Source organism: Anabrus simplex, chromosome 1 (genome assembly GCF_040414725.1).
Source record: "Anabrus simplex isolate iqAnaSimp1 chromosome 1, ASM4041472v1, whole genome shotgun sequence".
NCBI lineage: Eukaryota > Metazoa > Arthropoda > Insecta > Orthoptera > Tettigoniidae > Anabrus > Anabrus simplex.
In genome coordinates, this window is record NC_090265.1 from 158,776,202 (window position 1) to 158,800,576 (window position 24,375).

A 24,375-nucleotide genomic window follows, 5' to 3' on the forward strand; every position below is an offset into this window, starting at 1 on the left:
CTCTGAATTCATCACCAATACTTGACTAGTAGCGTATTACGCGAAAAAGTCGTTGGGTCTGCTTAGAGAAAGCGGAGAGCAACAACTGCCCTAGTCAGGAAGACCGGGCGGTCTTAGACGCTGCCTTCAGGTCGCAGACAACATCTGTGAGCGTGCGTTCCAATCCCACTTTTTTTCTTGGATACCGGAAACTGAATTACTACACGCTGAATTCATCACCAGTAGGCTATTTGACCTGTAGCTAATTTCGCGAACAAGTCGTAGGGTCTGCTTAGAGAAAGTGGAGAGAAACAGAACCGTCTGTCAGGATGGCCGAGCGGTCTAAGGCGCTGCGTTCAGGTCGCAGTCCACTTCTGTGGGCGTGGGTTCGAATCCCACTTCTGGCATGGCTTTTTTTTTTTTGGACACCGGAAACTGAATTACTACACGCTGAATTCATCACCAGTAGGTTACTTGACTTGTAGCTTATTTCGCGAAACTTGTCGTAGGGTCTGCTTAGAGAAAGTGGAGAGAAACAGAATCGTGTGTCAGGATGGCCGAGCGGTCTAAGGCGCTGCGTTCAGGTCGCAGTCCACTTCTGTGGGCGTGGGTTCGAATCCCACTTCTGACATAGTTTTTTTCTTGGATACCGGAAACTCAATTACTCCACTCTGAATTCATCACCAATAAAGAACTTGTAGCTTATTACGCGAAAAAGTCGTTGGGTCTGATTGGAGAAAGCGGAGAGCAACAACTGCCCTAGTCAGGAAGGCCGAGCGGTCTTAGACGCTGCCTTCAGGTCGCAGACCACATCTGTGAACGTGCGTTCCAATCCCACTTTTTTTCTTGGATACCGCAAACTGAATTACTACACGCTGAATTTATCACCAGTAGGCTACATGACTTGTAGCTTATTTCGCGAACAATTCGTAGGGTCTGCTTAGAGAAAGTGGAGAGAAACAGAATATGGGTCAGGATGGCCGACCGGTCTAAGGTGCTGCGTTCAGGTCGCAGTCCACTTCTGTGGGCGTGGGTTCGATCCCACTTCTGACATAGCTTTCTTTCTTGGATACCGGAAACTCAATTACTCCACTCTGAATTCATCACCAATACTTGACTTGTAGCGTATTACGCGAACAAGTCGTTGGGTCTGCTTAGAGAAAGCGGAGAACAACAACTGCCGTAGTCAGGAAGTCCGAGCGGTCTTAGACGCTGCATACCACATCTGTGAGCGTGCGTTCCAATCCCACTTTTTTTCTTGGATACCTGAAACTTAATTACTACACGCTGAATTCATCACCAGTAGGCTACTTGACTTGTAGCTTATTTCGCGAACAAGTCGTAGGGTCTGCTTAGAGAAAGTGGAGAGAAACGTAATTGTGTGTCAGGATGGCCGAGCGGTCTAAGGCGCTGCGTTCCGGTCGCAGCCCACTTCTGTGGGCGTGGGTTCGAATACCACTTCTGACATAGCTTTTTTTCTTTGATACCGGAAACTCAATTTCTCCATTCTGAATTCATCACCAATACTTGACTTGTAGCTTATTACGCGAAAAAGTCGTTCGGTCTGCTTGGAGAAAGCGGAGAGCAACAACTGCCGCAGTCAGGAAGGCCGAGCGGTCTTAGACGCTGCCTTCAAGTCGCAGACCACATCTGTGAGCGTGCGTTCCAATCCCACTTTTTTTCTTGGATACGGGAAACTGAATTACTACACGCTGAATTCATCACCAGTAGGCTACTTGACTTGTAGCTCATTTCGCGAACAAGTCGTAGGGTCTGCTTAGAGAAAGTGGAGAGGAAGAGAAACTTGTGTCTGGATGGCCGACCGGTCTAAGGCGCTGCATTCCTGGCGCAGTCCACTTCTGTGGGCGTGGGTTCGAATCCTACTTCTGACATAGCTTTTTTTCTTGGATACCGGAAACTCAATTACTCCACTCTGAATTCATCACCAATACTTGACTTGTAGCTTATTACGAGAAAAAGTCGTTGGGTCTGCTTGGAGAAAGCGGAGAGCAACAACTGCCGTAGTCAGAAGGCCGAGCGGTTTTAGACGCTGCCTTCAGGTCGCAGACCACATCTGTGAGCGTGTGTTCCAATCCCACTTTTTTTCTTGGACACCGGAAACTGAATTACTACACGCTGAATTCATCACCAGTAGGCTACTAGACTTGTAGCTCATTTCGTGAACAAGTCGTAGGGTCTGCTTAGAGAAAGTGGAGAGAAACAGGAACGTGTGTCAGGATGGCCGAGCCGTCTAAGGCGCTGCGTTCAGGTCGCAGTCCACTTCTATGGGCGTGGGTTCGAATCCCACCTATGACATAGATTTTTTTCTTGGATACCGGAAACTCAATTACTCCACACTGAATTCATCACCAATACTTGACTTGTAGCGTATTACGCGAACAAGTCGTTGGGTCTGCTTAGAAAAAGCGGAGAGCAACAACTGCCCTAGTCAGGAAGGCCGAGCGGTCTTAGAACCTGCCTTCAGGTCGCAGGCAACAAATGGACCGTGCGTTCCAATCCCATTTCTAACATGCCTATTTTTCTTGGACACCGGGGACTGAATTACTACACGCTGAATTCATCAACAGTAGGCTACTTGACTTGTAGCTTATTTCGCGAACAAGTCGTAGGGTCTGCTTAGAAAAAGTGGAGAGAAACAGAAACGTGTGTCAGGATGGCCGAGCGGTCTAAGGCGCTGCCTTCAGGTCGCAGTCCACTTCTGTGGGCGTGGGTTCGAATCCCACTTCTGACATAGCTTCGTTCTTGGATACCGGGAACTCAATTACTCCACTCTGAATTCATCACCAATACTTGACTTGTAGCTTATTACGCGAAAAAGTCGTTGGGTCTGCTTAGAGAAAGCGGAGAGCAACAACTGCCGTAGTCAGGAAGGCCGAGCGGTCTTAGACGCTGCCTTCAGGTCGGAGACCACATCTGTGAGCGTACGTTCCAATCGCACTTTTTTTCTTGGATACCGGACACTGAATTACTACACGCTGAATTCATCACCAGTAGGCTACTTGACGTGTAGCTCATTTCGCGAACAACTCGTAGGGTCTGCTTAGAGAAAGTGGAGAGCAAGAGAAAATTGTGTCTGGATGGCCGCCCGGTCTAAGGCGCTGCGTTCAGTTCGCAGTCCACTTCTGCGGGCGTGGGTTCGAATCCTACTTCTGACATAGCTTTTTTTCTTGGATACCGGAAATTCAATTACTCCACTCTGAATTCATCACCAATACTTGACTTGTAGCTAATTACGCGAAAAGGTCGTTGGGTCTGCTTGGAGAAAGCGGAGAGCAACAACTGCCGTAGTCAGGAAGGCCGAGCGGTCTTAGACGCTGCCTTCAGGTCGCAGACCACATCTGTGAGCGTGCGTTCCAATCCCACTTTTTTCCTTGGATACCGGAAACTGAATTACTAAACGCTGAATTCATCACCAGTAGGCTACTTGACTTGTAGCTTATTTCGCGAACAAGTCGTAGGGTCTGCTTAGAGAAAGTGGAGAGAAAGAGAAACTTGTGTCTGGATGGCCGCCCGGTCTAAGGCGTTGCGTTCAGGTCGCAGTCCACTTCTGTGGGCGTGGGTTCGAATCCCACCTATGACATAGATTTTTTCTTGGATACCGGAAACTCAATTACTCCACACTGAATTCATCACCAATACTTGACTTGTAGCGTATTACGTGACCAAGTCGTTGGGTCTGCTTAGAGAAAGCGGAGAGCAACAACTGCCGTAGTCAGGAAGGCCGAGCGGTCTTCGACGCTGCCTTCAGGTCGCAGGCAACATTTCGACCGTGCGTTCCAATCCCACTTCTGACATGACTTTTTTTCTTGGACACCGGAAACTGAATTACTACACGCTGAATTCATCACAAGTAGGCTACTTGACTTGTAGCTTATTTCGCGAACAAGTCGTAGGGTCTGCTTACAGAAAGTGGAGAGAAACAGAAACATGTGTCACGATGGCCGACCGGTCTAAGGCGCTGCGTTCAGGTCGCAGTCCACTTCTGTGGGCGTGCGTTCCAATCCCACTCTTGACATGGTTTTTTTTCTTGGACACCGGAAACTGAATTACTACACGCTGAATTCATCAACAGTAGGCTACTTGACTTGTAGCTTATTTCGCGAACAAGTCGCAGGGTCTGCTTAGAGAATCAGAAACTTGTGTCAGGATGGCCGAGAGGTCTGACGCGCTGCGTTCAACTCGCAGTCCACTTCAGTGGGCGTGGGCTCGAACCCCAATTCTGTCATTGCCTTTTTTTTGGATACCGGAAACTCAATTACTCCATTCTGAATTCATCACCAATACTTGACTTGTAGCTTATTACGCGAGAAAGTCGTTGGGTCTGCTTGGAGAAAGCGGAGAGCAACAACTGCCGTAGTCAGGAAGGCCGAGCGGTCTTCGACGCTGCCTTCAGGTCGCAGACCACATCTGTGAGCGTGCGTTCCTATCCCACTTTTTTTCTTGGATACCGGAAACTGAATTACTACACGCTGAATTCATCACCAGTAGGCCACTTGACTTGTAGCTTATTTCGCGAAGAAATCGTAGGGTCTGCTTAGAGAAAGTGGAGAGAAACAGAAACGTGTGTCAGGATGGCCGAGCCGTCTAAGGCGCTGCGTTCAGGTCGCAGTCCACTTCTGCGTGCGCGGGTTCGAATCCCAATTCTGACATAGCTTTCTTTCTTGGATACCGGAAACTCAATTACTCCACTCTGAATTCATCACCAATACTAGACTTGTAGCGTATTACGCGAACAAGTCGTTGGGTCTGCTTAGAAAAAGCGGAGAGCAACAACTGCCCTAGTCAGGAAGGCCGAGCGGTCTTAGACCCTGCCTTCAGGTCGCAGGCAACATTTGGACCGTGCGTTCCAATACCATTTCTGACATGGCTATTTTTCTTGGACTCCGGTGACTGAATTACTACACGCTGAATTCATCAACAGTAGGCTACTTGACTTTTAGCTTATTTCGCGAACAAGTCGTAGGGTCTGCTTAGAGAAAGTGGAGAGAAACAGATACGTGTGTCAGGATGGCCGAGCGGTCTAAGGCACTGCGTTCAGGTCGCAGTCCACTTCTGTGGGCGTGGGTTCGAATCCCACTTCTGACATAGCTTTTTTTCTTGGATACCGGAAACTCAATTACTCCACTCTGAATTCATCACCAATACTTGACTAGTAGCGTATTACGCGAAAAAGTCGTTGGGTCTGCTTAGAGAATGCGGAGAGCAACAACTGCCGTAGTCAGGAAGGCCGAGAGGTCTTAGACGCTGCCTTCAGGTCGGAGACCACATCTGTGAGCGTGCGTTCCAATCCCACTTTTTTTCTTGGATACCGGACACTGAATTACTACACGCTGAATTCATCACCAGTAGGCTACTTGACTTGTAGCTTATTTCGCGAACAAGTCGTAGGGTCTGCTTAGAGAAAGTGGAGAGCAACAGAAGCTTGTGTCAGGATGGCCGAGCTGTCTAAGGCGCTGCGTTCAGGTCGCAGTCCACTTCTGTGGGCGTTGGTTCGAATCCCACTTCTGACATGGCTGTTTTACTTGGATACCGGAAACTCAATTACTCCACTCTGAATTCATCACCAATACTTGACTTGTAGCGTATTACGCGAACAAGTCGTTGGGTCTGCTTAGAGAAAGCGGAGAGCAACAACTGGCGTAGTCAGGAAGGCCGAGCGGTCTTAGACGCTGCCTTCAGGTCGGAGACCACATCTGTGAGCGTACGTTCCAATCCCACTTTTTTTCTTGGATACCGGACACTGAATTACTAAACGCTGAATTCATCACCAGTAGGCTACTTGACTTGTAGCTCATTTCGCGAACAAGTCGTAGGGTCTCCTTAGAGAAAGTGGAGAGAAAGAGAAACTTGTGTCTGGATGGCCGCCCGGTCTAAGGCGTTGCGTTCAGGTCGCAGTCCACTTCTATGGGCGTGGGTTCGAATCCCACCTATGACATAGATTTTTTTCTTGGATACCGGAAACTGAATTACACCACTCTGAATTCATCACCAATACTTGACTTGTAGCGTATTACGTGAACAAGTCGTTGGGTCTGCTTAGAGAAACCGGAGAGCAACAACTGCCGTAGTCAGGAAGGCCGAGGCAACATTTGGACCGTGCGTTCCAATCCCATTTCTGACATGGCTATTTTCCTTGGACACCGGAAACTGAATTACTACACGCTGAATTCATCACCAGTAGGCTACTTGACTTGTAGCATATTTCGCGAACAAGTCATAGGGTCGGCTTAGAGAAACTGGAGAGAAACAGAAACGTGTGTCACGATGGCCGAGCGGTCTAAGGCGCTGCGTTCAGGTCGCAGTCCACTTCTGTGGGCGTGGGTTCGAATCGCACTTCTGACATAGCTTTTTTTCTTGATACCGGAAACTCAATTACTCCACACTGAATTCATCACCAATACCTGACTTGTAGCTTATTACGCGAAAAAGTCGTTGGGTCTGCTTAGAGAAAGCGGAGAGCAACAACTGCCCTAGTCAGGAAGGCCGAGCGGTCTTAGACGCTGCCTTCAGGTCGCAGACAACATCTGTGAGCGTGCGTTCCAATCCCACTTTTTTTCTTGGATATCGGAAACTGAATTACTACACGCTGAATTCATCACCAGTAGGCTATTTGACATGTAGCTTATTTCGCGAACAAGTCGTAGGTTCTGCTTAGAGAAAGTGGAGAGAAACAGAAACGTGTGTCAGGATGGCCGAGCGGTCTATGGCGCTGCGTTCAGGTCGCAGGCCACTTCTGTGGGCGTGGGTTTGAATCCCACTTGTGACATGGCTCTTTTTCTTGGATACCGGAAACTCAATTACTCCACTCTGAATTCATCACCAATACTTGACTTGTAGCCTATTACGCGAACAAGTCGTTGGGTCTGCTTAGAGAAAGCGGAGAGCAACAACTGCCCTAGTCAGGAACGCCGAGCGATCTTAGACGCTGCAGACCACATCTGTGAGCGTGCGTTCCAATCCCACTTTTTTTCTTGGATACCGCAAACTGAATTACTACACGCTGAATTTATCACCAGTAGGCTACATGACTTGTAGCTTATTTCGCGAACAGGTCGTAGGGTCTGCTTAGAGAAAGTGGAGTGAAACAGAAACGTGTTAGGATGGCCGAGCGGTCTAAGGCGCTGCGTTCAGGTCGCAGTCCACTTCTGTGGGCGTGGGTTCGAATCCCAATTCTGACATGGCTCTTTTTCCTGGATACCGGAAACTCAATTACTCCACTCTGAATTCATCACCAATAAAGAACTTGTAGCTTATTACGCGAAAAAGTCGGTGGGTCTGCTTGGAGAAAGCGGAGAGCAACAACTGCCGTAGTCAGGAAGGCCGAGCGGTCTTAGACGCTGCCTTCAGGTCGCAGACCACTCTGTGAGCGTGCGTTCCAATCCCCCTTTTTTTCTTGTATACAGAAAACTGAATTACTACACGCTGAATTCGTCACCAGTAGGCTACTTGACCTGTAGCTTATTTCACGAACAGGTCGTAGGGTCTGCTTAGAGAAAGTGGAGTGAAACAGAAACGTGTTAGGATGGCCGAGCGGTCTAAGGCGCTGCGTTCAGGTCGCAGTCCACTTCTGTGGGCGTTTGTTCGAATCCCACTTCTGACATGGCTGGTTTTCTTGGATACCGGAAACTCAATTACTCCACTCTGAATTCATCACCAATAAGGAACTTGTAGCTTATTACGCGAAAAAGTCGGTGGGTCTGCTTGGAGAAAGCGGAGAGCAACAACTGCCGTAGTCAGGAAGGCAGAGCGGTCTTGCTAGGGGCTTTACGTCGCACCGACACTGTTAGGTCTTATGGCGACGAGTGGATAGGAAAGGCCTTGGAGTTGAAAGGAAGCGGCCGTGGCCTTAATTAAGGTACAGCCCCAGCATTTGCCTGGTGTGAAAATGGGAAACCACGGAAAACCATTTTCAGGGCTGCCGATAGTGGGATTCGAACCTACTATCTCCGGGATGCAAGCTCACAGCCGCGCGCCTCTACACGCACGGCCAACTCGCCCGGTGAGCGGTCTTAGACGTTGCCTTCAGGTCGCAGACCACATCTGTGAGCGTGCGTTCCAATCCCACTTTTTTTCTTGGATACCGGAAACTGAATTACTACACGCTGAATTCATCACCAGTAGGCTACTTGACTTGTAGCATATTTCGCGAACAAGTCGTACGGTCTGCTTAGAGAAAGTGGAGAGAATCAGGAGCCTGTGTCAGGATGGCCGAGCGGTCTAAGGCGCTGCGTTCAGGTCGCAGTCCACTTCTGTGGGCGTGGGTTCGAATCCCACTTCTGACATAGCTCTTTTTCTTGGATACCGGAAACTCAATTACTCCACTCTGAATTCATCACCAATACTTGACTAGTAGCGTATTACGCGAAAACGTCGTTGGGTCTGCTTAGAGAAAGCGGAGAGCAACAACTGCCCTAGTCAGGAAGACCGGGCGGTCTTAGACGCTGCCTTCAGGTCGCAGACAACATCTGTGAGCGTGCGTTCCAATCCCACTTTTTTTCTTGGATACCGGAAACTGAATTACTACACGCTGAATTCATCACCAGTAGGCTATTTGACTTGTAGCTAATTTCGCGAACAAGTCGTAGGGTCTGCTTAGAGAAAGTGGAGAGAAACAGAACCGCGTGTCAGGATGGCCGAGCGGTCTAAGGCGCTGCGTTCAGGTCGCAGTCCACTTCTGTGGGCGTGGGTTCGAATCCCACTTCTGGCATAGCTTTTTTTCTTGGATACCGGAAACTGAATTACTACACGCTGAATTCATCACCAGTAGGTTACTTGACTTGTAGCTTATTTCGCGAAACTTGTCGTAGGGTCTGCTTAGAGAAAGTGGAGAGAAACAGAATCGTGTGTCAGGATGGCCGAGCGGTCTAAGGCGCTGCGTTCAGGTCGCAGTCCACTTCTGTGGGCGTGGGTTCGAATCCCACTTCTGACATAGCTTTTTTTCTTGGATACCGGAAACTCAATTACTCCACTCTGAATTCATCACCAATAAAGGACTTGTAGCTTATTACGCGAAAAAGTCGTTGGGTCTGCTTGGAGAAAGCGGAGAGCAACAAGTGCCGTAGTCAGGAAGGCCGAGCGGTCTTAGACGCTGCCTTCAGGTCGCAGACAACATCTGTGAGCGTGCGTTCCAATCCCACTTTTTTTCTTGGATACCGGAAACTGAATTACTACACGCTGAATTCATCACCAGTAGTCTACTTGACTGGTAGCTTATTTCGCGAACAAGTCGTAGGGTCCGCTTAGAGAAAGTGGAGAGAAACGTAATTGTGTTTCAGGATGGCCGAGCGGTCTAAGGCGCTGCGTTCCGGTCGCAGCCCACTTCTGTGGGCGTGGTTTCGAATACCACTTCTGACATAGCTTTTTTTCTTTGATACCGGAAACTCAATTTCTCCATTCTGAATTCATCACCAATACTTGACTTGTAGCTTATTACGCGAAAAAGTCGTTCGGTCTGCTTGGAGAAAGCGGAGAGCAACAACTGCCGCAGTCAGGAAGGCCGAGCGGTCTTAGACGCTGCCTTCAGGTCGCAGACCACATCTGTGAGCGTGCGTTCCAATCCCACTTTTTTTCTTGGATACGGGAAACTGAATTACTACACGCTGAATTCATCACCAGTAGGCTACTTGACTTGTAGCTCATTTCGCGAACAAGTCGTAGGGTCTGCTTAGAGAAAGTGGAGAGGAACAGAAACTTGTGTCTGGATGGCCGACCGGTCTAAGGCGCTGCGTTCCTGGCGCAGTCCACTTCTGTGGGCGTGGGTTCGAATCCTACTTCTGACATAGCTTTTCTTCTTGGATACCGGAAACTCAATTACTCCACTCTGAATTCATCACCAATACTTGACTTGTAGCTTATTACGAGAAAAAGTCGTTGGGTCTGCTTGGAGAAAGCGGAGAGCAACAACTGCCGTAGTCAGAAGGCCGAGCGGTCTTAGACGCTGCCTTCAGGTCGCAGACCACATCTGTGAGCGTGCGTTCCAATCCCACTTTTTTTCTTGGATACCGCAAACTGAATTACTACACGCTGAATTCATCACCAGTAGGCTACTTGACTTGTAGCTTATTTCGCGAACAAGTCGTAGGGTCTGCTTAGAGAAAGTGGAGCGAAACGGAATCGTGTGCCAGGATGGTTGAGCGGTCTAAGGCGCTGCGTTCAGGTCGCAGTCCACCTCTGTGGGCGTGGGTTCGAATCCCACTTCTGACATAGCTTTTTTTCTTCGATACCGGAAACTCAATTACTCCACACTGAATTCATCACCAATACTTGACTTGTAGCGTATTACGCGAACAGGTCGTTGGGTCTGCTAAGAGAAAGCGGAGAGCAACAACTGCCGTAGTCAGGAAGGCCGAGCGGTCTTAGACGCTGCCTTCAGGTCGCTGCAACTTTTGGACCGTGCGTTCCAATCCCACTTCTGACATGGTTTTTTTTCTTGGACACCGGAAACTGAATTACTACACGCTGAGTTCATCACCAGTAGGCTACTTGACTTGTAGCTTATTTCGCGAACAAGTCGCAGGGTCTGCTTAGAGAAAGTGGAGAGAATCAGAAACTTGTGTCAGGATGGCCGAGAGATCTGACGCGCTGCGTTCGGGTCGCAGTCCACTTCAGTGGGCGTGGGTTCTAACCCCATTTCTGACATAGCTTTATTTCTTGGATACCGGAAAAACAATTACTCCATTCTGAATTCATCACCAATACTTGACTTGTAGCTTATTACGCGAGAAAGTCGTTGGGTCTGCTTGGAGAAAGCGGAGAGCAACAACTGCCGTAGTCAGGAAGGCCGAGCGGTCTTAGACGCTGCCTTCAGGTCGCAGACCACATCTGTGAGCGTGCGCTCCGATCCCACTTTTTTTCTTGGATACCGGAGACTGAATTACTACACGCTGAATTCATCACCAGTAGGCTACTAGACTTGTAGCTCATTTCGTGAACAAGTCGTAGGGTCTGCTTAGAGAAAGTGGAGATAAAGAGAAAATTGTGTCAGGATGGCCCAGCCGTCTAAGGCGCTGCGTTCAGGTCGCAGTCCACTTCTATGGGCGTGGGTTCGAATCCCACCTATGACATAGATTTTTTTCTTGGATACCGGAAACTCAATTACTCCACACTGAATTCATCACCAATACTTGATTTGTAGCGTATTACGCGAACAAGTCGTTGGGTCTGCTTAGAAAAAGCGGAGAGCAACAACTGCCCTAGTCAGGAAGGCCGAGCGGTCTTAGACGCTGCCTTCAGTTCGCAGACAACATCTGTGAGCGTGCGTTCCAATCCCACTTTTTTTCTTGGACACCGGAGACTGAATTACTACACGCTGAATTCATCAACAGTAGGCTACTTGACTTGTAGCTTATTTCGCGAGCAAGTCGTAGGGTCTGCTTAGAAAAAGGTGGAGAGAAACAGAAACGTGTGTCAGGATGGCCGAGCGGTCTAAGGCGCTGCGTTCAGGTCGCAGTCCACTTCTGTGGGCGTGGGTTCGAATCCTACTTCTGACTTAGCTTCTTTCTTCGATACCGGGAACTCAATTACTCCACTCTGAATTCATCACCAATACTTGACTTGTAGCTTATTACGCGAAAAATTCGTTGGGTCTGCTTAGAGAAAGCGGAGAGCAACAACTGCCCTAGTCAGGAAGGCCGAGCGGTCTTAGGCGCTGCCCTCAGGTCGCAGTCCACATTTGTGAGCGTGCGTTCTAATCCCCCGTTTTTTCTTGGATACCGGAAACTGAATTACTACACGCTGAATTCATCACCAGTAGGCTACTTGACTTGTAGCTCATTTCGCGAACAACTCGTAGGGTCTGCTTAGAGAAAGTGGAGACCAAGAGAAAATTGTGTCTGGATGGCCGCCCCGTCTAAGGCGCTGCGTTCAGGTCGCAGTCCACATCTGCGGGCGTGGGTCGAATCCTACTTCTGACATAGCTTTTTTTCTTGGATACCGGAAATTCAATTACTCCACTCTGAATTCATCACCAATACTTGACTTGCAGCTAATTACGCGAAAAATTCGTTGGGTCTGCTTGGAGAAAGAGGAGAGCAACAACTGCCGTAGTCAGGAAGGCCGAGCGGTCTTAGACGCTGCCTTCAGGTCGCAGACCACATCTGTGAGCGTGCGTTCCAATCCCACTTTTTTCCTTGGATACCGGAAACTGAATTACTAAACGCTGAATTCATCACCAGTAGGCTACTTGAATTGTAGCTTATTTCGCGAACAAGTCGTTGGGTCTGCTTAGAGAAAGTGGAGAGAAAGAGAAAATTGTGTCTGGATGGCCGCCCGGTCTAAGGCGATGCGTTCAGGTCGCAGTCTACTTCTGTGGGCGTGGGTTCGAATCCCACCTATGACATAGATTTTTTTCTTGGATACCGGAAACTGAATTACTCCACACTGAATTCATCACCAATACTTGACTTGTAGCGTATTACGTGACCAAGTCGTTGGGTCTGCTTAGAGAAAGCGGAGAGCAACAACTGCCGTAGTCAGGAAGGCCGAGCGGTCTTCGACGCTGCGTTCAGGTCGCAGTCCACATCTGTGAGCGTGCGTTCCAATCCCACTTTTTTTCTTGGATACCGGAAACTGAATTACTACACGCTGAATTCATCACCAGTAGGCTACTTGACTTGTAGCTTATTTCGCGAACAAGTCGTAGGGTCTGCTTAGAGAAACTGGAGAGAAACTGAAACGTGTGTCAGGATGACCGAGCGGTCTAAGGCGCTGCGTTCAGGTCGCAGTCCACTTCTGTGTGCGGGGGTTCGAATCCCACATCTGACATAGATTTCTTTCTTGGATACCGGAAACTCAATTACTCCACTCTGAATTCATCACCAATACATGACTTGTAGCGTATTACGCGAACAAGTCGTAGGGTCTGCTTACAGAAAGTGGAGAGAAAGAGAAACATGTGTCAGGATGGCCGAGCGGTCTAAGGCGCTGCGTTCAGGTCGCAGTCCACTTCTGTGTGCGGGGGTTCGAATCCAACTTCTGACATAGATTTCTTTCTTGGATACCGGAAACTGAATTACTCCACTCTGAATTCATCACCAATACTTGACTTGTAGCTTATTAAGCGAAAAAGTCGTTGGGTCTGCTTAGAGAAAGCGGAGAGCAACAACTGCCCTAGTCAGGAAGGCCGAGCGGTCTTCGACGCTGCTTTCAGGTCGCAGGCAACATTTCGACCGTGCGTTCCAATCCCACTTCTGACATGACATTTTTTCTTGGACACCGGAAACTGAATTACTACACGCTGAATTCATCACTAGTAGGCTACTTGACTTGTAGCTTATTTCGCGAACAAGTCGTAGGGTCTGCTTACAGAAAGTGGAGAGAAAGAGAAACATGTGTCAGGATGGCCGACCGGTCTAAGGCGCTGCGTTCAGGTTGCAGTCCACTTGTGTGGGCGTGGGTTCGAATCCCACTTCTGACATGGCTTTTTTTCTTGGACACCGGAAACTGAATTACTACACGCTGAATTCGTCACCAGTATTTTACTTGACTTGTAGCTTATTTCGCGAAACAAGTCGTAGGGTCTGCTTAGAGAAAGTGGAGAGAAACAAAATCGTGTGTCGGGATGGCCGAGCGGTCTAAGGCGCTGCGTTCAGGTCGCAGTCCACTTCTGCGGGCGCGGGTTCGAATCCCAATTCTGACATAGCTTTCTTTCTTGGATACCGGAAACTCAATTACTCCACTCTGAATTCATCACCAATACTTGACTTGTAGCTTATTACGCGAAAACGTCGTTGGGTCTGCTTAGAGAAAGCGGAGAGCAACAACTGCCCTAGTCAGGAAGGCCGAGCGGTCTTAGACGCTGCCTTCAGGTCTCAGTCCACATCTGTGAGCGTGCGTTCCAATCCCACTTTTTTTCTTGGATACCGGAAACTGAATTACTACACGCTGAATTCATCACCAGTAGGCTACTTGACTTGTAGCTTATTTCGCGAACAAACCGTAGGGTCTGCTTAGAGAAAGTGGAGAGAAACAGAATCGTGTGTCAGGATGGCCGAGCGGTCTAAGGCGCTGCGTTCAGGTCGCAGTCCACTTCTGTGTGCGGGGGTTCGAATCCCACTTCTGACATAGATTTCTTTCTTGGATACCGGAAACTCAATTACTCCACTCTGAATTCATCACCAATACTTGACTTGTAGCGTATTACGCGAACAAGTCGTTGGGTCTGCTTAGAGAAAGCGGAGGGCTACAACTGCCGTAGTCAGGAAGGCCGAGCGGTCTTAGACGCTGCCGTCAGGTCGCTGCAACTTTTGGACCGTGCGTTCCAATCCCACTTCTGACATGGTTTTTTTTCTTGGACACCGGAAACTGAATTACTACACGCTGAATTCATCAACAGTAGGCTACTTGACTTGTAGCTTATTTCGCGAAAAAGTCGTTGGGTCTGCTTAGAGAAAGTAGAGAGCAACAACTGCCGTAGTCAGGAAGGCCGAGAGGTCTTAGACGCTGCCTTCAGGTCGGAGACCACATCTGTGAGCGTGCGTTCCAATCCCACTTTTTTTCTTGGATACCGGACACTGAATTACTACACGCTGAATTCATCAACAGTAGGCTAATTGACTTGTAGCGTATTACGCGAACAAGTCGTTGGGTCTGCTTAGAGAAAGCGGAGAGCAACAACTGCCGTAGTCAGGAAGGCCGAGGCAACATTTGGACCGTGCGTTCCAATCCCATTTCTGACATGGCTATTTTTCTTGGACACCGGAAACTGAATTACTACACGCTGAATTCATCACCAGTAGGCTACTTGAATTGTAGCTTATTTCGCGAACAAGTCGTAGGGTCTGCTTAGAGAAACTGGAGAGGAACAGAAACGTTTGTCAAGATGGCCGAGCGGGCTAAGGCGCTGCGTTCAGGTCGCAGTCCACTTCTGTGGGCGTGGGTTCGAATCGCACTTCTGACATAGCTTTTTTTCTTGGATACCGGAAACTCAATTACTCCACACTGAATTCATCACCAATATTGACTTGTAGCTTATTACGCGAAAAAGTCGTTGGGTGTGCTTAGAGAAAGCGGAGAGCAACAACTGTCCTAGTCAGGAAGGCCGAGCGGTCTTCGACGCTGCCTTCAGGTCGCAGACCACATCCGTGAGCGTGCGTTCCGATCGCAATTTTTTCTTCGATAGCGGAAACTGAATTACTACACGCTGAATTCATCACCAGTAGGCTACTTGACTTGTAGCTTATTTCGCGAACAAGTCGTAGGGTCTGTTTAGATAAAGTGGAGAGAAACAGTAACCTGTGTCAGGATGGCCGAGCAGTCTAAGGCGCTGCGTTCGTGTCGCAGTCCACTTCTATGGGCGTGGGTTCGAATCCCACTTCTGACATGGCTTTTTTTCTTGGATACCGGAAACTCAATTACTCCACTCTGAATTCATCACCAATACTTGACTCGTAGCTTATTACGCGAAAAAGTCGTTTGGTCTGCTTAGAGAAAGCGGAGAGCAAAAACTGCCCTAGTCAGGAAGGCCGAGCGGTCTTTGTTCCTGCCTTCAGGTCGCAGGCAACATTTGGACCGTGCGTTCCAATCCCACTTCTGACATGGCTATTTTTCTTGGACACCGGAAACTGAATTACTACACGCTGAATTCATCACCAGATGGCTACTTAACTTCTAGCTTATTTCGCGAAACCAGTCGTAGGGTCTGCTTAGAGAATCAGAAACTTGTGTCAGGATGGCCGAGAGGTCTGACGCGCTGCGTTCAGGTCGCAGTCCACTTCAGTGGGCGTGGGCTCGAACCCCAATTCTGACATAGCTTTTTTTTTTGGATACCGGAAACTCAATTACTCCACTCTGAATTCATCACCAATACTTGACTTGTAGCTTATTACGCGAGAAAGTCGTTGGGTCTGCTTGGAGAAAGCGGAGAGCAACAACTGCCCTAGTCAGGAAGGCCGAGCGGTCTTCGACGCTGCCTTCAGGTCGCAGTCCACATTTGTGAGCGTGCGTTCCAATCCCACTTTTTTTCTTGGATACCGGAAACTGAATTACTACACGCTGAATTCATCACCAGTAGGCTACTTGACTTGTAGCTTATTTCGCGAACAAGTCGTAGGGTCTGCTTAGAGAAAGTGGAGAGCAACAGAAGCTTGTGTCAGGATGGCCGAGCTGTGTAAGGCGCTGCGTTCAGGTCGCAGTCCACTTCTGTGGGCGTTGGTTCGAATCCCACTTCTGACATGTCGGTTTTATTTGGATACCGGAAACTCAATTACTCCACTCTGAATTCATCACCAATACTTGACTTGTAGCGTATTACGCGAACAAGTCGTTGGGTCTGGTTAGAGAAAGCGGAGAGCAACAACTGCCGTAGTCAGGAAGGCCGAGGCAACATTTGGACCGTGCGTTCCAATCCCATTTCTGACATGGCTATTTTCCTTGGACACCGGAAACTGAATTACTACACGCTGAATTCATCATCAGTAGGCTACTTGACTTGTAGCATATTTCGCGAACAAGTCATAGGGTCGGCTTAGAGAAACTGGAGAGAAACAGAAACGTGTGTCAGGATGGCCGAGCGGTCTAAGGCGCTGCGTTCAGGTCGCAGTCGACTTCTGTGGGCGTGGGTTCGAATCGCACTTCTGACATAGCTTTTTTTCTTGGATAACGGAAACTCAATTACTCCACACTGAATTCATCACCAATACTTGACTTGTAGCTTATTACGCGAAAAAGTCGTTGGGTCTGCTTAGAGAAAGCGGAGAGCAACAACTGCCCTAGTCAGGAAGGCCGAGCGGTCTTCGACGCTGCCTTCAGGTCGCAGTCCACATCTGTGAGCGTGCGTTCCAATCCCACTTTTTTTCTTGGATACCGGAAACTGAATTACTACACGCTGAATTCATCACCAGTAGGCTACTTGACTTGTAGCTTATTTCGCGAACAAGTCGTAGGGTCTACTTAGAGAAACTGGAGAGGAACAGAAACGTGTGTCAGGATGGCCGAGCGGTCTAAGGCGCTGCGTTCAGGTCGCAGTCCACTTCTGTGGGCGTGGGTTCGTATCGCACTTCTGACATAGCTTTTCTTCTTGGATACCGGAAACTCAATTACTCCACACTGAATTCATCACCAATATTGACTTGTAGCTTATTACGCGAAAAAGTCGTTGGGTCTGCTTAGAGAAAGCGGAGAGCAACAACTGCCCTAGTCAGGAAGCCCAGCGGTCTTCGACGCTGCCTTCAGGTCGCAGGCAACATTTCGACCGTGCGTTCCAATCCCACTTCTGACATGACTTTTTTTCTTGGACACCGGAAACTGAATTACTACACGCTGAATTCATCACCAGTAGGCTACTTGACTTGTAGCTTATTTCGCGAACAAGTCGTAGGGTCTGCTTACAGAAAGTGGAGAGAAACAGAAACATGTGTCAGGATGGCCGACCGGTCTAAGGCGCTGCGTTCAGGTCGCAGTCCACTTCTGTGGCGTGGGTTCGAATCCCACTTCTGACATGGATTTTTTTCTTGGACACCGGTAACTGAATTACTACACGCTGAATTCGTCACAAGTAGGTTACTTGACTTGTAGCTTATTTCGCGAAACAAGTCGTAGGGTCTGCTTAGAGAAAGTGGAGAGAAACAAAATCGTGTGTCAGGATGGCCGAGCGGTCTAAGGCGCTGCGTTCAGGTCGCAGTCCACTTCTGTGGGCGTGGGTTCGAATCCCACTTCTGACATAGCTTTTTTTCTTGGATACCGGAAACTCAATTACTCCACTCTGAATTCATCACCAATAAAGAACTTGTAGCTTATCACCCGAAAAAGTCGTTGGGTCTGCTTGGAGAAAGCGGAGAGCAACAACTGCCGTAGTCAGGAAGGCCGAGCGGTCTTAGACGCTGCCTTCAGGTCGCAGACCACATCTGTGAGCGTGCGTTCCAATCGCACTTTTTTTCTCGGATACCGGAAACTGAATTACTACATGCTGAATTCTTCACCACTAGGCTACTTGACTTGTAGCTTATTTCGCGAACAAGTCGTAGGGTCTGCTTAGAGAAAGTGGAGGGAAACAGAAACGTGTGTCAGGATGGCCGAGCGGTCTAAGGCACTGCGTTCAGGTCGCAGTCCACTTCTGTGGGCGTGGGTTCGAATCCCACTTCTGACAGAGCTTTTTTCCTTGGATACCGGAAACTCAATTACTCCACTCTGAATTCATCACCAATACTTGACTAGTAGCGTATTACGCGAAAAAGTCGTTGGGTCTGCTTAGAGAAAGCGGAGAGCAACAACTGCCGTAGTCAGGAAGGCCGAGAGGTCTTAGACGCTGCCTTCAGGTCGGAGACCACATCTGTGAGCGTGCTTTCCAATCCCACTTTTTTTCTTGGATACCGGACACTGAATTACTACACGCTGAATTCATCACCAGTAGGCTACTTGACTTGTAGCTTATTTCGCGAACAAGTCGTAGGGTCTGCTTAGAGAAAGTGGAGAGCAACAGAAGCTTGTGTCAGGATGGCCGAGCTGTCTAAGGCGCTGCGTTCAGGTCGCAGTCCACTTCTGTGGGCGTTGGTTCGAATCCCACTTCTGACATGGCTGTTTTACTTGGATACCGGAAACTCAATTACTCCACTCTGAATTCATCACCAATACTTGACTTGTAGCGTATTACGCGAACAAGTCGTTGGGTCTGCTTAGAGAAAGCGGAGAGCAACAACTGCCGTAGTCAGGAAGGCCGCTCGGGTCTTAGAGGCTGCCTTCAGGTCGGAGACCACATCTGTCAGCGTACGTTCCAATCCCACTTTTTTTCTTGGATACCGGACACTGAATTACTAAACGCTGAATTCATCACCAGTAGGCTACTTGACTTGTCCGAAAACCGGTTATGTTTTAAAAACGTGTGTGCTGATACGACTGTATATATCAATAATAATAATAAAATTGTAGCTCATTTCGCTAACAAGTGTAGGGTCTGCTTAGAGAAAGTGGAGAGAAAGAGAAACTTGTGTCTGGATGGCCGCCCGGTCTAAGGCGTTGCGTTCAGGTCGCAGTCCATTTCTATGGGCGTGGGTTCGAATCCCACATATGACATAGATTTTTTTCTTGGATACCGGAAACTCAATTACTCCACTCTGAATTCATCACCAATACTTGACTTGTAGCGTATTACGTGACCAAGTCGTTGGGTCTGCTTAGAGAAAGCGGAGAGCAACAACTGCCGTAGTCAGGAAGGTCGAGGCAACATTTGGACCGTGCGTTCCAATCCCATTTCTGACATGGCTATTTTCCTTGGACACCGGAAACTGAATTACTACACGCTGAGTTCATCACCAGTAGGCTACTTGACTTGTAGCATATTTCGCGAACAAGTCATAGGGTCGGCTTAGAGAAACTGGAGAGAAACAGAAACGTGTGTCAGGATGGCCGAGCGGTCTAAGGCGCTGCGTTCAGGTCGCAGTCCACTTCAGTGGGCGTGGGTTCGAATCGCACTTCTGACATAGCTTTTTTTCTTGGATACCGGAAACTCAATTACTCCACACTGAATTCATCACCAATACTTGACTTGTAGCTTATTACGCGAAAAAGTCGTTGGGTCTGCTTAGAGAAAGCGGAGAGCAACAACTGCCGTAGTCAGGAAGGCCGAGCGGTCTTAGACGCTGCCTTCAGGTCGGAGACCACATCTGTGAGCGTACGTTCCAATCGCACTTTTTTTCTTGGATACCGGACACTGAATTCATCACCAGTAGGCTACTTGACTTGTAGCTCATTTCGCGAACAAGTCGTAGGGTCTGCTTAGAGAAAGTGGAGAGCAAGAGAAACTTGTGTCTGGATGGCCGCCCGGTCTAAGGCGCTGCGTTCAGGTCGCAGTCCACTTCTGCGGGCGTGGATTCGAATCCCACTTCTGACATAGCTTTTTTTCTTGGATACCGGAAACTCAATTACTCCACTCTGAATTCATCACCAATAAAGAACTTGTAGCGTATTACGTGACCAAGTCGTTGGGTCTGCTTAGAGAAAGCGGAGAGCAACAACTGCCCTAGTCAGGAAGGCCGAGCGGTCTTCGACGCTGCCTTCAGGTCGCAGTCCACATCTGTGAGCGTGCGTTCCAATCCCACTTTTTTTCTTGGATACCGGAAACTGAATTACTACACGCTGAATTCATCACCAGTAGGCTACTTGACTTGTAGCTTATTTCGCGAACAAGTCGTAGGGTCTGCTTAGAGAACCTGGAGAGTAACAGAAACGTGTGTCAGGATGGCCGAGCGGTCTAAGGCGCTGCGTTCAGGTCGCAGTCCACTTCTGTGTTCGTGGGTTCGAATCGCACTTCTGACATAGCTTTTTTTCTTGGATACCGGAAACTCAATTATACCACTCTGAATTCATCACCAATACTAGACTTGTAGCTTATTACGCGAAAAAGTCGTTGGGTCTGCTTAGAGAAAGCGGAGAGCAACAACTGCCCTAGTCAGGAAGGCCGAGCGGTCTTCGACGCTGCCTTCAGGTCGTAGGCAACATTTCGACCGTGCGTTCCAATCCCACTTCTGACATGACTTTTTTTCTTGGACACCGGAAACTGAATTACTACACGCTGAATTCATCACAAGTAGGCTACTTGACTTGTAGCTTATTTCGCGAACAAGTCGTAGGGTCTGCTTACAGAAAGTGGAGAGAAACAGAAACATGTGTCAGGATGGCCGACCAGTCTAAGGCGCTGCGTTCAGGTCGCAGTCCACTTCTGTGGGCGTGGGTTCGAATCCCACTACTGACATGGCTTTTTTTTCTTGGACACCGGAAACTGAATTACTACACGCTGAATTCGTCACCAGTAGGTTACTTAACTTGTAGCTTATTTCGCGAAACAAGTCGTAGGGTCTGCTTAGATAAAGTGGAGAGAAACAGAAACGTGTGTCAGGATGGCCGAGCAGTCTAAGGCGCTGCGTTCGTGTCGCAGTCCACTTCTATGGGCGTGGGTTCGAATCCCACTTCTGACATGGCTTTTCTTCTTGGATACCGGAAACTCAATTACTCCACTCTGAATTTATCACCAATACTTGACTTGTAGCGTAATACGCGAACATGTCTTTGGGTTCTTAGAGAAAGCGGAGAGCAACAACTGCCCTAGTCAGGAAGGCCGAGCGGTCTTTGATCCTGCCTTCAGGTCGCAGGCAACATCTGGACCGTGCGTTCCAATCCCACTTCTGACATGGCTATTTTTCTTGGACACCGGAAACTGAATTACTACACGCTGAATTCATCACCAGATGGCTACTTGACTTCTAGCTTATTTCGCGAACAAGTCGTAGGGTCTGCTTAGAGAAAGTGGAGAGAAACAGAAACGTGTGTCAGGATGGCCGAGCGGTCTAAGGCGCTGCGTTCAGGTCGCAGTCCACTTCTGTGGGCGTGGGTTCGAATCCCACTTCTGACATAGCTTTCTTTCTTGGATACCGGAAACTCAATTACTCCACTCTGAGTTCATCACCAATACTTGACTTGTAGCTTATTACGCGAAAAAGTCGTTGGGTCTGCTTAGAGAAAGCGGAGAGCAACAACTGCCCTAGTCAGGAAGGCCGATCGGTCTTAGACGCTGCCTTCAGGTCTCAGTCCACATCTGTGAGCGTGCGTTCCAATCCCACTTTTTTTCTTGGATACCGGAAACTGAATTACTACACGCTGAATTCATCACCAGTAGGCTACTTGACTTGTAGCTTATTTCGCGAACAAATCGTAGGGTCTGCTTAGAGAAAGTGGAGAGAACCAGAATCGTGTGTCAGGATGGCCGAGCGGTCTAAGGCGCTGCGTTCAGGTCGCAGTCCACTTCTGTGGGCGTGGGTTCGAATCCCACTTCTGACATAGCTTTCTTTCTTGGATACCGGAAACTCAATTACTCCACTCTGAATTCATCACCAAACCTTGACTTGTAGCGTATTACGCTAACAAGTCGTTGGGTCTGCTTAGAGAAAGCGGAGAGCAACAACTGCCGTAGTCAGGAAGGCTGAGCGGTCTTAGACGCTGCCTTCAGGTGGCAGACCACATCTGTGAGCGTGCGTTCCAATCCCACTTTTTCTCTTGGATACCGGAAACTGAATTACTACACGCTGAGTTCATCACCAGTTGGCTACTAGACTTGTAGCTTATTTCGCGAACAAGTCGTAGGGTCTGCTTAGAGAAAGTAGAGAGCAACGGAAACGTGTGTCAGGATGGACGAGCGTTCTAAGGCGCTCAGTTCAGGTCGCAGTCCACCTCTGAGGGCGAGGGTTCGAATCCCACTTCTGACATAGCTTTTTTTCTTGGATACCGGAAACTCAATTACTCCACTCTGAATTCATCACCAATACGTGACTTGTAGCGTATTACGCGAACAAGTCGTTGGGTCTGCTTAGAGAAAGCGGAGGGCAACAACTGCCGTAGTCAGGAAGGCCGAGCGGTCTTAGACGCTGCCGTCAGGTCGCTGCAACATTTGGACCGTGCGTTCCAATCCCACTTCTGACATGGTTTTTTTTCTTGGACACCGGAAACTGAATTACTACACGCTGAATTCATCACCAGTAGGCTACTTGACTTGTAGCTTATTTCGCGAACAAGTCGCAGGGTCTGCTTAGAGAATCAGAAACTTGTGTCAGGATGGCCGAGAGGTCTGACGCGCTGCGTTCAGGTCGCAGTCCTCTTCAGTGGGCGTGAGCTCGAACCCCAATTCTGACCTAGCTTTTTTTCTTGGATACCGGGAACTCAATTATACCTCTCTGAATTCATCACCAATACTTGACTTGTAGCTTATTACGCGAAAAAGTCGTTGGGTCTGCTTAGAGAAAGCGGGGAGCAACAACTGCCCTAGTCAGGAAGGCCGAGCGGTCTTCGACGCTGCCTTCAGGTCGCAGTTAACATTTCGACCGTGCGTTCCAATCCCACTTCTGACATGACTTTTTTTCTTGGACACCGGAAACTGAATTACTACACGCTGAATTCATCACAAGTAGGCTACTTGACTTGTAGCTTATTTCGCGAGCAAGTCGTAGGGTCTGCTTACAGAAAGTGGAGAGAAACAGAAACATGTGTCAGGATGGCCGACCGGTTTAAGGCGCTGCGTTCAGGTCGCAGTCCACTTCTGTGGGCGTGGGTTCGAATCCCACTACTGACATGGCTTTTTTTTTCTTGGAAACCGGAAACTGAATTACTACACGCTGAATTCGTCACCAGTAGGTTACTTGACTTGTAGCCTATTTCGCGAAACAAGTCGTAGGGTCTGCTTAGAGAAAGTGGAGAGAAGCAAAATCTTGTGTCAGGATGGCCGATCGGTCTAAGGCGCTGCGTTCAGTTTGCAGTCCACTTCTGTGGGCGTGGGTACGAATCCCACTTCTGACATAGCTTTTTTTCTTGGATACCGGAAACTCAATTACTCCACTCTGAATTCATCACCAATAAAGAACTTGTAGCTTATTACCCGAAAAAGTCGTTGGGTCTGCTTGGAGAAAGCGGAGAGCAACAACTGCCGTAGTCAGGAAGGACGAGCGGTCTTAGACGCTGCCTTCAGGTCGCAGAACACATCTGTGAGCGTGCGTTCCAATCGCACTTTTTTTCTTGGATAGCGGAAACTGAATTACTACACGCTGAATTCATCACCAGTAGGCTACTTGACTTGTAGCTTATTTCGCGAACAAGTCGTAGGGTCTGCTTAGATAAAGTGGAGAGAAACAGAAACGTGTGTCAGGATGGCCGAGCAGTCTAAGGCGCTGCGTTCGTGTCGCAGACCACTTCTATGGGCGTGGGTTCGAATCCCACTTCTGACGTGGCTTTTTTTCTTGGATACCGGAAACTCAATTACTCCACTCTGAATTCATCACCAATACTTGACTTGTAGCGTAATACGCGAACAAGTCTTTGGGTCTGCTTAGAGAAAGCGGAGAGCAACAACTGCCCTAGTCAGGAAGGCCGAGCGGTCTTTGATCCTGCCTTCAGGTCGCAGGCAACATTTGGACCGTGCGTTCCAATCCCACTTCTGACATGGCTATTTTTCTTGGACACCGGAAACTGAATTACTACACGCTGAATTCATCACCAGATGGCTACTTGACTTCTAGCTTATTTCGCGAACGAGTCGTAGGGTCTGCTTAGAGAAAGTAGAGAGCAACGGAAACGTGTGTCAGGATGGCCGAGCGGTCTAAGGCGCTGCGTTCAGGTCGCAGTCCACCTCTGTGGGCGTGGGTTCGAATCCCACTTCTGACATAGCTTTTTTTCTTGGATACCGGAAACTCAATTACTCCACTCTGAATTCATCACCATTACGTGACTTGTAGCGTATTACGCGAACAAGACGTTGGGTCTGCTTACAGAAAGCGGAGAGCAACAACTGCCGTAGTCAGGAAGGCCGAGCGGTCTTAGACGCTGCCGTCAGGTCGCTGCAACTATTGGACCGTGCGTTCCAATCCCACTTCTGACATGGTTTTTTTTCTTGGACACCGGAAA

General features: G+C 48.7%; 1 protein-coding gene and 30 non-coding genes across 32 annotated transcripts in view; all 31 read left to right on the forward strand.

The window, feature by feature from the left end:
- LOC136863372 (uncharacterized) overlaps positions 1–24,375 on the forward strand; it is a 444,827-nt gene that overhangs the window by 144,414 nt on the left and 276,038 nt on the right. The window lies entirely within an intron of this gene.
- Positions 303–386, forward strand: TRNAL-CAG (transfer RNA leucine (anticodon CAG)). Its single transcript has one exon. It is a non-coding gene; the product is annotated as a tRNA-Leu (tRNA).
- On the forward strand, positions 527–610 carry TRNAL-CAG (transfer RNA leucine (anticodon CAG)). Its single transcript has one exon. It is a non-coding gene; the product is annotated as a tRNA-Leu (tRNA).
- TRNAR-CCG (transfer RNA leucine (anticodon CAG)) lies at positions 1,363–1,446 on the forward strand. Its single transcript has one exon. It is a non-coding gene; the product is annotated as a tRNA-Arg (tRNA).
- TRNAL-CAG (transfer RNA leucine (anticodon CAG)) lies at positions 2,648–2,731 on the forward strand. The gene has a single exon. It is a non-coding gene; the product is annotated as a tRNA-Leu (tRNA).
- TRNAL-CAG (transfer RNA leucine (anticodon CAG)) lies at positions 5,002–5,085 on the forward strand. The gene has a single exon. It is a non-coding gene; the product is annotated as a tRNA-Leu (tRNA).
- Positions 5,427–5,510, forward strand: TRNAL-CAG (transfer RNA methionine (anticodon CAU)). The gene has a single exon. It is a non-coding gene; the product is annotated as a tRNA-Leu (tRNA).
- TRNAL-CAG (transfer RNA leucine (anticodon CAG)) lies at positions 6,683–6,766 on the forward strand. The gene has a single exon. It is a non-coding gene; the product is annotated as a tRNA-Leu (tRNA).
- Positions 7,095–7,178, forward strand: TRNAL-CAG (transfer RNA leucine (anticodon CAG)). Its single transcript has one exon. It is a non-coding gene; the product is annotated as a tRNA-Leu (tRNA).
- TRNAL-CAG (transfer RNA leucine (anticodon CAG)) lies at positions 8,199–8,282 on the forward strand. The gene has a single exon. It is a non-coding gene; the product is annotated as a tRNA-Leu (tRNA).
- TRNAL-CAG (transfer RNA leucine (anticodon CAG)) lies at positions 8,624–8,707 on the forward strand. Its single transcript has one exon. It is a non-coding gene; the product is annotated as a tRNA-Leu (tRNA).
- Positions 8,846–8,929, forward strand: TRNAL-CAG (transfer RNA leucine (anticodon CAG)). Its single transcript has one exon. It is a non-coding gene; the product is annotated as a tRNA-Leu (tRNA).
- On the forward strand, positions 10,120–10,203 carry TRNAL-CAG (transfer RNA leucine (anticodon CAG)). Its single transcript has one exon. It is a non-coding gene; the product is annotated as a tRNA-Leu (tRNA).
- TRNAL-CAG (transfer RNA leucine (anticodon CAG)) lies at positions 11,406–11,489 on the forward strand. The gene has a single exon. It is a non-coding gene; the product is annotated as a tRNA-Leu (tRNA).
- TRNAL-CAG (transfer RNA leucine (anticodon CAG)) lies at positions 13,331–13,414 on the forward strand. Its single transcript has one exon. It is a non-coding gene; the product is annotated as a tRNA-Leu (tRNA).
- On the forward strand, positions 14,813–14,896 carry TRNAL-CAG (transfer RNA leucine (anticodon CAG)). The gene has a single exon. It is a non-coding gene; the product is annotated as a tRNA-Leu (tRNA).
- TRNAT-CGU (transfer RNA leucine (anticodon CAG)) lies at positions 15,236–15,319 on the forward strand. Its single transcript has one exon. It is a non-coding gene; the product is annotated as a tRNA-Thr (tRNA).
- On the forward strand, positions 16,087–16,170 carry TRNAL-CAG (transfer RNA leucine (anticodon CAG)). The gene has a single exon. It is a non-coding gene; the product is annotated as a tRNA-Leu (tRNA).
- On the forward strand, positions 16,494–16,577 carry TRNAL-CAG (transfer RNA leucine (anticodon CAG)). Its single transcript has one exon. It is a non-coding gene; the product is annotated as a tRNA-Leu (tRNA).
- Positions 16,919–17,002, forward strand: TRNAL-CAG (transfer RNA leucine (anticodon CAG)). Its single transcript has one exon. It is a non-coding gene; the product is annotated as a tRNA-Leu (tRNA).
- TRNAL-CAG (transfer RNA leucine (anticodon CAG)) lies at positions 17,353–17,435 on the forward strand. The gene has a single exon. It is a non-coding gene; the product is annotated as a tRNA-Leu (tRNA).
- Positions 17,574–17,657, forward strand: TRNAL-CAG (transfer RNA leucine (anticodon CAG)). Its single transcript has one exon. It is a non-coding gene; the product is annotated as a tRNA-Leu (tRNA).
- On the forward strand, positions 17,999–18,082 carry TRNAL-CAG (transfer RNA leucine (anticodon CAG)). The gene has a single exon. It is a non-coding gene; the product is annotated as a tRNA-Leu (tRNA).
- TRNAL-CAG (transfer RNA leucine (anticodon CAG)) lies at positions 18,424–18,507 on the forward strand. Its single transcript has one exon. It is a non-coding gene; the product is annotated as a tRNA-Leu (tRNA).
- Positions 19,329–19,412, forward strand: TRNAL-CAG (transfer RNA leucine (anticodon CAG)). The gene has a single exon. It is a non-coding gene; the product is annotated as a tRNA-Leu (tRNA).
- On the forward strand, positions 20,823–20,906 carry TRNAT-CGU (transfer RNA leucine (anticodon CAG)). The gene has a single exon. It is a non-coding gene; the product is annotated as a tRNA-Thr (tRNA).
- TRNAL-CAG (transfer RNA leucine (anticodon CAG)) lies at positions 21,257–21,340 on the forward strand. Its single transcript has one exon. It is a non-coding gene; the product is annotated as a tRNA-Leu (tRNA).
- On the forward strand, positions 21,682–21,765 carry TRNAL-CAG (transfer RNA leucine (anticodon CAG)). Its single transcript has one exon. It is a non-coding gene; the product is annotated as a tRNA-Leu (tRNA).
- Positions 22,967–23,050, forward strand: TRNAL-CAG (transfer RNA leucine (anticodon CAG)). Its single transcript has one exon. It is a non-coding gene; the product is annotated as a tRNA-Leu (tRNA).
- On the forward strand, positions 23,616–23,699 carry TRNAT-CGU (transfer RNA leucine (anticodon UAG)). The gene has a single exon. It is a non-coding gene; the product is annotated as a tRNA-Thr (tRNA).
- Positions 24,052–24,135, forward strand: TRNAL-CAG (transfer RNA leucine (anticodon CAG)). The gene has a single exon. It is a non-coding gene; the product is annotated as a tRNA-Leu (tRNA).